General features: G+C 50.3%; 1 protein-coding gene across 1 annotated transcript in view; it reads left to right on the top strand.

Moving 5' to 3' along the window:
* Nucleotides 1-5,496: 5,496 nt before the first annotated feature.
* Nucleotides 5,497-9,853, top strand: part of MICAL2 (microtubule associated monooxygenase, calponin and LIM domain containing 2) — a 123,625-nt gene continuing 119,268 nt past the window's right edge. The window contains exon 1 of the mRNA XM_065402505.1: nucleotides 5,497-5,630. The gene's annotated coding sequence lies outside the window, so the exon portion shown is untranslated. The remainder of the gene's footprint in view (nucleotides 5,631-9,853) is intronic.

Below are 9,853 nucleotides of genomic sequence, written 5' to 3'. Positions count from 1 at the left end.
CATCCTGCGGCAATGAGTTAGTGTGTCTTTACTAGATCATGAGGCCGCAATATTTTTCATATTCTGTAGTTCTAGTCTTATGTTTTATGGTGTGTCTCTTCTCCTTCAAGAGGAGAGAAACAGGGTGGGGCGGGATGAGAAGAATCTACAAAGAAGCTGCACTGTTAAACATAATGGCTGAAATGCTGGTTCCTGTGCCGATCCCAGGTAACATGTTCTTGGTGGAAGGGGGTTCCCCTCTCTGGCTTCTGCATCCCCAACCCCTTACATAAGGACATGGTGGGGTGGCTAGTAAGATCTGTATAAAATGCTGAATTCTGATTTAGTTTTTGTTCAGCCTTTACCAAGATGAACTCCCCTTCTTGACCCAAAGTAATTAGTATTACTGTATGTCTTTGGAGAGACAAAGGTTGGCCTTTGAACTGTGTCTCTCTTGATTCTGGCTAAAAAAGTGCATAATATACAAATTAAAAAACTGTTTCACAAACTAGTTCAGGTTGCTAAGTGACAACAGTGTACTCACTTTTGAAGCTACTTACAAAACCCAAGTGTTTTAACAACAAAGAAATGAATAGTTAAGTGCATCACAAATATTACACTACAGTCATAATAAGCAATTATTCTTATCACATATACAGAAAGTATATTTCTTTGCAACACAAACCTAACTCTGACCAATCAATTGTTGTGAGTTTGTTAAATATATTTTTTTTATTACCTGGATTCTGTAAATAATGGTGTTTTAGGAGGAAGTAGCGTTAAAGTGGCTGTGTGGCACTGAAATATGCATTTCTCCAGAGTAGTATACCGCTTACACGGTTTCAGCCTATGCTTATTGAGGTCAATGGTGCAGGATAAAGGTCACCGTGATGAGTGCATAGTACAGTGATAGAATGAAAAAAGACTGTCAAGTAACAGAGGGGTAGCCGTGTTAGTCTGAATCTGTAAAAAGCAACAGAGGGTCCTGTGGCATCTTTAAGACTAACAGAAGTATTGGAGCATAAGCTTTCGTGGATGAATGCCCACATATCTACACCAGCAACACCATCACAGGACCTAACCAGATCAGCTACAACATCACCGGCTCATTCACCTGCACGCCCACCAATGTTATATATGCCATCATGTGCCAGCAATGCCCCTCTGCTATGTACATTGGCCAAACTGGACAGTCACTACGCAAGAGGATAAATGGACATAAGTCAGATATCAGGAATGGCAATATACAAAAACCTGTAGGAGAACACTTCAACCTCCCTGGCCACACAATAGCAGATGTAAAGGTAGCCATCTTACAGCAAAAAAAACTTCAGGACCAGACTCCAAAGAGAAACTGCTGAGCTCCAGTTCATTTGCAAATTTGACACCATCAGATCAGGATTAAACAAAGACTGTGAATGGCTATCCAACTACAGAAGCAGTTTCTTCTCCCTTGGTGTTCACACCTCAACTGCTAGCAGAGCACCTCACCCTCCCTGATTGAACTAACCTCGTTATCTCCATACTGATTTATACCTGCCTCTGGAAATTTCCATTACTTGCGTCTGATGAAGTGGGCATTCACCCACGAAAGCTTATGCTCCAATACTTCTGTTAGTCTTAAAGGTGCCACAGGACCCTCTGTTGCTTTTTGAAAAAAGACTGTTTAGCATAACTATCAAGTGGAAGGATTTTGCAGTCTGCCTTGGAGCCCACTGGTAGCCTTCCCCACAATGCTGCTGAAGAAGGAAGAGCCGGTCACTAGTGGTCTTTCCCAGATAGGCATTTGTTTCAACACAGCCTTGTGGCACATACCAGTGCACAAGTACCTTGTTTTCTATCTATCTTGAGGTTTTATACTGCCGCCTATCACCATAGTATCTGGCCCCTTCCATCTAAATTAAGTAGCAATAGCAAAGTCTCCAGTGGATTTCATGGACTCTCTAGCACGTCTGCTTTTTCAGGGTCAAAACTCTGCTTTGGGTAGGGTTTACCCAATGGTGGATAGTTCTCTGAAGATGTCCACGCAGTGTGCAGAGGCAGTCAAAAAAGCAAACAGGATGTTAGGAATAATTAAAAATGGGATAGAGAATAAGACAGAGAATAACTTATTGCCCTTATATAAATCCATGGTATGCCCACAACTTGAATACTGTGTATAGATGTGGTCTCTTCATCTCAAAAAAGATATACTGGCATTAGAAAAGGTTCAGAGAAGGGCAACTAAAATGATTAGCGGTTTGGAATGGGTCCCATATGAGGAGAGATTAAAGAGGCTAGGACTTTTCAGCTTGGAAAAGAGGGGACTAAGGGGGGATATGATAGAGGTATATAAAATCATGAGTGGTGTGGAGAAAGTGAATAAGGAAAGTTATTTACTTATTCCCATAATATAGGAACTAGGGATCACCAAATGAAATTAATGGGCAGCAGGTTTAAAACAAATAAAAGGAAGTTCTTCTTCACACAGCACACAGTCAACCTGTGGAACTCCTTGCCTGAGGAGGTTGTGAAGGCTAGGACTATAACAGGGTTTAAAAGAGAACTGGATAAATTCATGGAGGTTAAGTCCATTAATGGCTATTAGCCAGGATGGGTAAGGAATGGTGTCCCTAGCCTCTGTTTGTCAGAGGGTGGAGATGGATGGCAGGAGAGAGATCACTTGATTATTACCTGTTAGGTTCATTCCCTCTGGGGCACCTGGCATTGGCCACTGTCGGTAAACAGGATACTGGGCTGGATGGACCTTTGGTCTGACCCAGTATGGCCATTCTTCCAATCTGGCCAAACTTCCAAAGTCTCTCTTCTCTATCCCCAAATCCCCCACATCCTATTAACCTTCCTCCTCCTCTTGCACCCATTCCTCTTTCCTCTCCCCAAGTTTCCAGACTCTCGCCTCCTTCTCCCCAAGTAGCTCATTCCTCCCCCCAAGCCTCTTCTCCCCGCATTGCAAATGTCCACTGTCTCCTCTGTCTTCCCTAGTCTCTCCAGCTTCTTCCTACAACTCTCCTCATCCCATCCTTCTCCTGACCATCCCCTCATCCTTCACCCCCTCTCCTCTCTATCCACCCTGTCTGCCCTCCCTCAACACCCCTCTCCCATCACCCAGACCCTTCTCCTCAAATGCCCGTTTTCCAAACCCTCCCTTCTCCCAGCTCCCCCCTCCTAAAACCCTTTCCACCTTGCATCTGCTCACAGACCCTGCCCTCCTTCACTCCCCACCCCCCCGGTGGCTGCATCCTCCCAGATCCGCCCTCCCCTTCGGCCCCCTCTCTCCCCCCTGTCCTACACCATCTCCCCCCATCCACCTCCTCGTGTCCTTCCCTCCCCGAGTGTTTCCTCTTCACCTCCCTTGGCCTCCCTCCAACTCTAGCACCTCCCCCGCCCAGCCCCTCAGCCTGCCCCACAGGCTCTGCCTGGCAGGGCCAGCTTTAGGCCAATTCAACCAATTCCCCTGAATCAGGCCCCGCCCCTAAGAGGGCCCTGAGCCCAAGCCCCGGTACCGGGGTGGCCCAGCTTCTCCAGGGGGCAATTTAAAGGGCCTGGGGCTCCCAGCAGTGGCTGGAGCCCCAGGCCCTTTAAATTGCCACCAGAGCCCCACTTCTGGAGCCCTGGGGTAGGGCTGCGGGGCTCTGGGGGCTATTTAAAAAGTCCAGGGCTCCCGTTGTTTCTACCGCCCCGGCCCTTTAAATAGCCACTGGAGCCCCACCACTTCCCCAGGCTCCTGCGGCTATTTAAAGGGCCAGGGCGGTAGAAGCAGGGGAGCCCCGGGCCCTTTCAATAGCCCCCAGAGCCCTGGGATAGAGGGGACTCTGGGGGCTATTTAAAGGGCCGGGGCTCCAGCTGCCTCTGCCGCCCTGGCCCTTTAAATAGCCACCGGAGCCCCACCACGTCCCCAGGGCTCCAGCAGCTTTTTACTGGGCCGGGGCGGTGGAAGCAGGGGAGCCACAGGCCCTTTAAATAGCCCCCGAGCCCCGGGCTGCTGCTGCTACCCTGGTGGGGGAGGGCGGAGGAGGGGGCACTTACCGTACAGGGTGGCCTGTACCCGCACCCCCTGCCCACACTTACCCCACACCCCCTGCTCTGCCCGCAGCCAGCCCGTCTCCAGCCAGCCCCACATCCCCTGCCCCACCTGCAGCCAGCCCCGCACCCCCTGCCCGCAGCCAGTCCATCTCCAGCCAGCCCCGCACCCCCTGCCCGCAGCCAGCCCCTGTCTCCAGCCAGCCCCTGCCGCACCCCCTGCCTGCACCAGCCCTGCCCCCCCTGCCCTGTCCACACTAGCCCTGCACCCCCTGTCCTGCCCGCACCAGCCCCGCCCCCCGCCCTGCCACTGCCTGCAGCCAGCCCTGCATCCCCTGCCCACAGCGAGCCCCTGCCGTACCCCCTGCCCTGTCTCCAGCCAACCCCTGCCGCACCCCCCTGCGGCCCTGCCCGAAGCCAGCCAGCCCCACACACACCCCTGCCCGCACCAGCCCTGCACCCCCTGCCCTGCCTGTAGCCAGCCCCGCACCCCCTGCCCTGTCTCCAGCCAACCCCTGCCGCACCCCCCTGCCTGAAGCCAGCCAGTCCCGCACTCCTCTGTCTCCAGTCCTGCCAACCCATGCCGCACCCCCCTGCGGCCCTGCCTGACCCCAGCTAGCCCACCCCACACACCCCTGTCTCCAGCCAGACCTGCACCCCTTGCCCTGCCTGCAGCCAGACCCTACCTCCAGTCAGTCCCTGCCCTGCCTCCAGCCAGCCCCATGTCCAGTGGTGCCCTGCAGTTCCCAGGGCAGTAACCCTCCACACCTGCTTCAATGAGGGGGGGCAGGGAGCAGCTGGGAGCCACACATGTGCACACACCCCCAGGGAGTGGTGGGGACCCACACATGTGAAACGGAGCTCATTTCTAGTTCAGACCCATTGTTTTAAAAAAGGACTTTAGGTAGGGTTAACATACATCCGTATTTTCCCGGACATGTCAGGCTTTTTGGTTCTTAAATCGCTGTCTGGGAAAATACGGACGTATGGTAACCCAATTGGTACAAAAAATACATACTGTGGCACATCCCTTAAATCAGAACTTTTTATAGGGAACCGGCTGCTAAGAAATGAAAGGCTTTTTTTTACATGGTTTTTTTTTTTTTTTTTTGGGTCATCCCTGCAGGGCCCCGCTGAAAATGTTCGAATTGGGCCCCACACTTCCTAAAGCCTGCCCTGCTGCCTGGCCCCCTCAGCGCTGTGCCGGTAAAACAAAGCGCTGGGGGAACTGACCAGCCGCACCCGGCCCGCTCCGTATACGCTATGCTACCGCTACCCGCGTGTCCCCCACCCTCCCAGGCGGTCTCCCGCTCCGGGCAGACTCGCTGCCAAGGCCGGGCGCCGGGCTTCCCACGTGCAGCGCGCTGTGACAGCGGGCCGGGCCGGGGCAGGAGCCCTCTGCCCCCGGCCGCCCGCTGATTGGCCCGGGGCTCGGCCGGGCCACGCCCAGATCTACTGCTCTCCGCCCGGGCAGGCGGCTGGGGTAGAGTCGCTGGGCTGCGCCTCAGCTGGTGGCTGCGTGCGCGGATGTGCCCACGTCCCCTGGGGAGAGGAGCGCGCGTGTCCCACCCTCCTGCCCCGTGGTGAGCCCGGCTGGTCCCCCGCGCCCAACATGCTGAGCAGGGTGCCCGGTAAGTCACAGCCGGGGCGGTCACTGGCCCCCGCTCCCAGCCGGGCGAGCGGCTCCCGGGCGTCCCCCGGGCGCGAGGAGGGGGTCGGTTTGGGGCTTGTGTAATAGGATTGTGTCCAACGTGCTTCCGTGCCTGTGTTGCGGCTTCCCCAGGCTCCTGGCTGCCCGGCTCGGTTTGCCGGCTGGGGTTTCGCAGGTGCCGTCAGCTGAGAGGCGGGAGCGCTCCTGAATAATTCACCTGGCCGCGGCTGGCCCGCAGCCCAGTTCCTCCCCGACCCCGCGTTTGGGCCGGTTCCCCGCCCCACACCGGGGCTGTATTGCTGCAGCTTCATGGGCTCGGGTGGTTTTGAAAAGAAACAGGACGTGATATAACCACAAGTGAGATGCCAGCGCGTGAAAAGAGTCTGTGTGTGTGTGTGTAGTTAAAAATTTAACCGTTTTAGAAAACGGTCTTTTGTCAGGAATTAGGACGTTTTGGAAACTAGCGATTTCAGATTTCTCTGGCACAGGTGGATTTATAGGGACTTTCGCAGCCCACCCATGACTAGCAGCCGCTTCAAACCTGACGTTTTAAATGGGAAGAGGAGTCTGACAGGTTGCGCCAGTCTTTATTTTGGCTAGGCTTGACATTGCACCAGAGTTTGATTTGATCAATAACAGCCAAGGAAAAATACAAGCCATCTGTTTTGGCTTTTTGGCGGGGGAGGGTGGGTTTTTGTTTTTTGGTGGTGGGGAGAGGGTCTAGTTCTCTTTGATAAGAACTGTATATCATTTTGAAATGTACCATCCCTGTTCCCTCTAACAGAAGCCATTTCCTGAAGCTGAAAGTAGCACATGTTTAGGGCTCACACTTCCTCCCTGAAGTTAGACAGCTAGTTGTAAAGAGAGATTACTAGTAGAACCGGGGAAGAAGTGAGGGGCACCATATGTGCAATAGATAAGAGCTGGATGGGGTGGGGAGGGGAAGTCTGAGGTTGTTTACAGACAGACATGAACATGTTGTTCCTGGTAATGAGTGAAGGTGAACTGTCTGAACACTTTTTGGCTATAGAGATGAAAAAACTCTACTGAGGCCAGACTGGGGAAGACTGTGTACCAGCCATAAGCCTTGCTATGCCCTTAGAATGATGATAGTGGGTGTGTGGTATGTATACCATAATATGTAATTAGTGCTTAGCATTCAGGTAGCATTTCAGAAGTGCTCTACAAACATTAACTAATCAATCCTCACACCATCCCTGTGAACAGCATTTCTTAAAATTCTAACTGTTGTGATTTGCTCATCATAAAACTTTTTATTTACACACATCTCTTCAACTTCATCTGCATTTGTATGTAATACTATATGGAATGGCATAGCTATTAAGAGAGATTATAGATATGCTGCAATGGTCAGTAGATCAGCCAATAAATGTGAATAGACTCAAAACTGCTAACTACTCACTGTCTGGCATCTGACTTCATGCACACTGTCCATACTGGATTACAATTGTTACATCTGTTAAGAATGTAAGCCTCTCTTGGAATAGGATGTGTATTGAATGAGTGAATGTTTTATCATACTTGTATTTTTAAATTATATTATCTCACTGAATGCTAATATCGCTCTCCTGTATGAACTTTGCAGAGTAAAGAATATATATTTATTGGAAAAGGTTTTAATGCACACAAACACATATGGTGTGTGTTGTCCCCTGATGTACATCTGTCACTTAAATAGGATCTGCTGACTGGCTTTTTTCCTACTGAAGAAGGTTAACTGCAGTTGCTTGGCTAGATTACTTTTATAGTCAAATCTACCACCTTGATTGGTCTTGGATATAGTGACATTTAATCCTAGTCTGCTCTAAAGATAGATCTTTTATTGCCGAGCTTAGAGCTTTTGAGCCCTGAAATAACTTTTACTTTTTTTTATTTATATTTCCTTATGGACTCTTTCTCTTCCTAACTTTTTTTGTGTAGAAGAATGTATGGAAATAAAGTACAAATATTTGACAGCATGCTGACTTTAAGCTAGCATCTCTTTGTAAACTTCCTGAAATAATATGAGAAACGCTTTCTGTGTATGCTTGCTACAACACTCCTCTGTGGTGTTAAGTGCGAATGGCTCTCCGTGCGCATTAACCAGCACAACATCCTTTCCTGCTCACTGATTGGGCCTAATTGGATGTGACAGCCATTTTTATTTAGGGCTTTGAAGTGTGGCTTAATCTACAATAGTAATTATGTTATTAAACATTACACTTTAGGTATGGGTTGAAAATCTGAGTTTAAAAAAATGCAGGCAGCGAGCGACTGGAAGGGCTCAGAAGACTGATAATGGGATATAGATTCTCTTGCCTGAAAGTCATTGGACTGATTCTGACAGCTGTTGATAAATGAAAGCTAGTGACTTTCTGATATCTGTTTGCTGGCCAGCGTGAAGAGATCTAGATGCTTCAGTCAATTTTAAAATTCTGTTCACAATTGGCATCCTTGCTGTTAATCTCAACCAAGAAAGAATTCGAGCAAAGAAATGGAACTACATTCTTGCATATAGAGATGGTCCCTGCAGATCAGAGTTGAAATATGTTGGCAGGGCTAGGAAATTTTATATAACAGCCTCTGTTTTGTTTCAAGTTGACTTTTTTGTTAGATGTGTATTGCAAACTTTTCTTTTCATCAGAGAAACAGTATGGGCTAGAACAGGGGTTCTCAAACTGGGGGTCGGGACCCCTCAGGGGGTTGCAAGGTTATTACATTGGGGGTCGCGAGCTGTCAGCCTCCACCCCAAACCCCGCTTTGCTTCCAGCATTTATAATGGTGTTAAATATATAAAAAAGTGTTTTTAATGTATAAAGGGGGCCGCACTCAGAAGCTTACTGTGTGAAAGGGGTCACCAGTACAAAAGTCTGAGAACTACTGGGCTAGAACATAGTGCAGAGGGATGGGTGTTGGGACACCTGGGTTTTAATGCTACCTCCTCCACAGTCTTGCAATGGACCTTGGGCAAGATCCTTAACCTCACTGACTCCATTTCCTCATCTGTAAAATGGGGGTTGTGAGACTTGCAACATTTATCTCCCAGGGATGTTAACAATTAATGTTTGTAAAATACCTTGATCTTGAATAAAAGAGGCTATATAAGTATATTTCAATCTAAATAATTTTTAAAGGGATATCACTTTATACCAAGGGTGGGCAAACTTTTTGGGCCAAGGGCCACATCTGGGTGGGGAAATTGTATGCAGGGCCGGGGTAGGGGGTTGGGGTGTGGGAAGGAATGCGGTGTGCAGGAAGGGTCTCAAGGCAAGGGATTGGGGCAGAGGAGGGGTGCGGACTGCAGGAGGGGGCTCAGGGCAGGGGGTTGGGGTACAGGAGGGGTGCGAGGTGCAGGCAGGGGGCTTAGGGCAGGGAGTTGGGGTGCAGGTGGGGTTCAGGCTCCGGCCTGGCGCCGCTTACCTAAAGCGGCGCCGGGGTGGCAGCAGCACGCACCAGGGCCAGGGCAGGCTCCCTGCATGCCTGCCCTGGCCCCATGCCAGGCCGCTCCAGGAAGCACTGTGGCCCTGGGGGATGGGAGGTGGAGGGCTCCGTGTGCGCTGCCCTTGCTGCGCCTCCAGGTACCTCCCCCAAAGCTCCCATTGGCCGTGGTTCCCCGTTCCCAGCCAATGGGAGCTGTGGGGGGTGGTGCCTGGAGGCAAGGGCAACGCACGGAGCCCTCTGCCTCCCACCCCCCAGGGAGCTGCAGAGAAGTGATGCTGGCCGCTTCTGAGAGCGGCGCGGGGTCTGCGGCACCACGGGGGGCAGTCCTGTGGGCCAGATCCAAAGCCCTGAGGGGCCGGATCCGGGCCGTAGTTTGCCCACCCCTGCTTTATACGCTAGATACACTTTCTTCTTCCTGCATGACAATTCACTGTATTCTAGAAATAAGGGCATTGTTGAGTGGACACTTCAACTAGTTTTTGATAACTTAGAATATTTTTAAAGACTTCTCTCATGCATAATAGAGTTAGTGATCATGTTTATGAACTAAAACAAAGATGCAGAGAATTACTGACCACTTCACTCCTGGCCTAATCTTACTTGAGAAAATCAAGGCCAAATACTTATGCTTTCTCTAATAATTTAAAAGCCTTTGCTTTGGAACTTGGGGATTTCTTTTATAGAACAATTGCTTCCTTGATCCTGTAACTATTTTTTCCATTGGAGTAAAGCCCAAATCTTATTTATTCTCTTGACCTTGAA

This window comes from Emys orbicularis, chromosome 4, assembly GCF_028017835.1.
Source record: "Emys orbicularis isolate rEmyOrb1 chromosome 4, rEmyOrb1.hap1, whole genome shotgun sequence".
NCBI classification, from domain to species: Eukaryota; Metazoa; Chordata; order Testudines; family Emydidae; genus Emys; species Emys orbicularis.
This window is presented reverse-complemented; position numbering and strand designations above follow the sequence as displayed.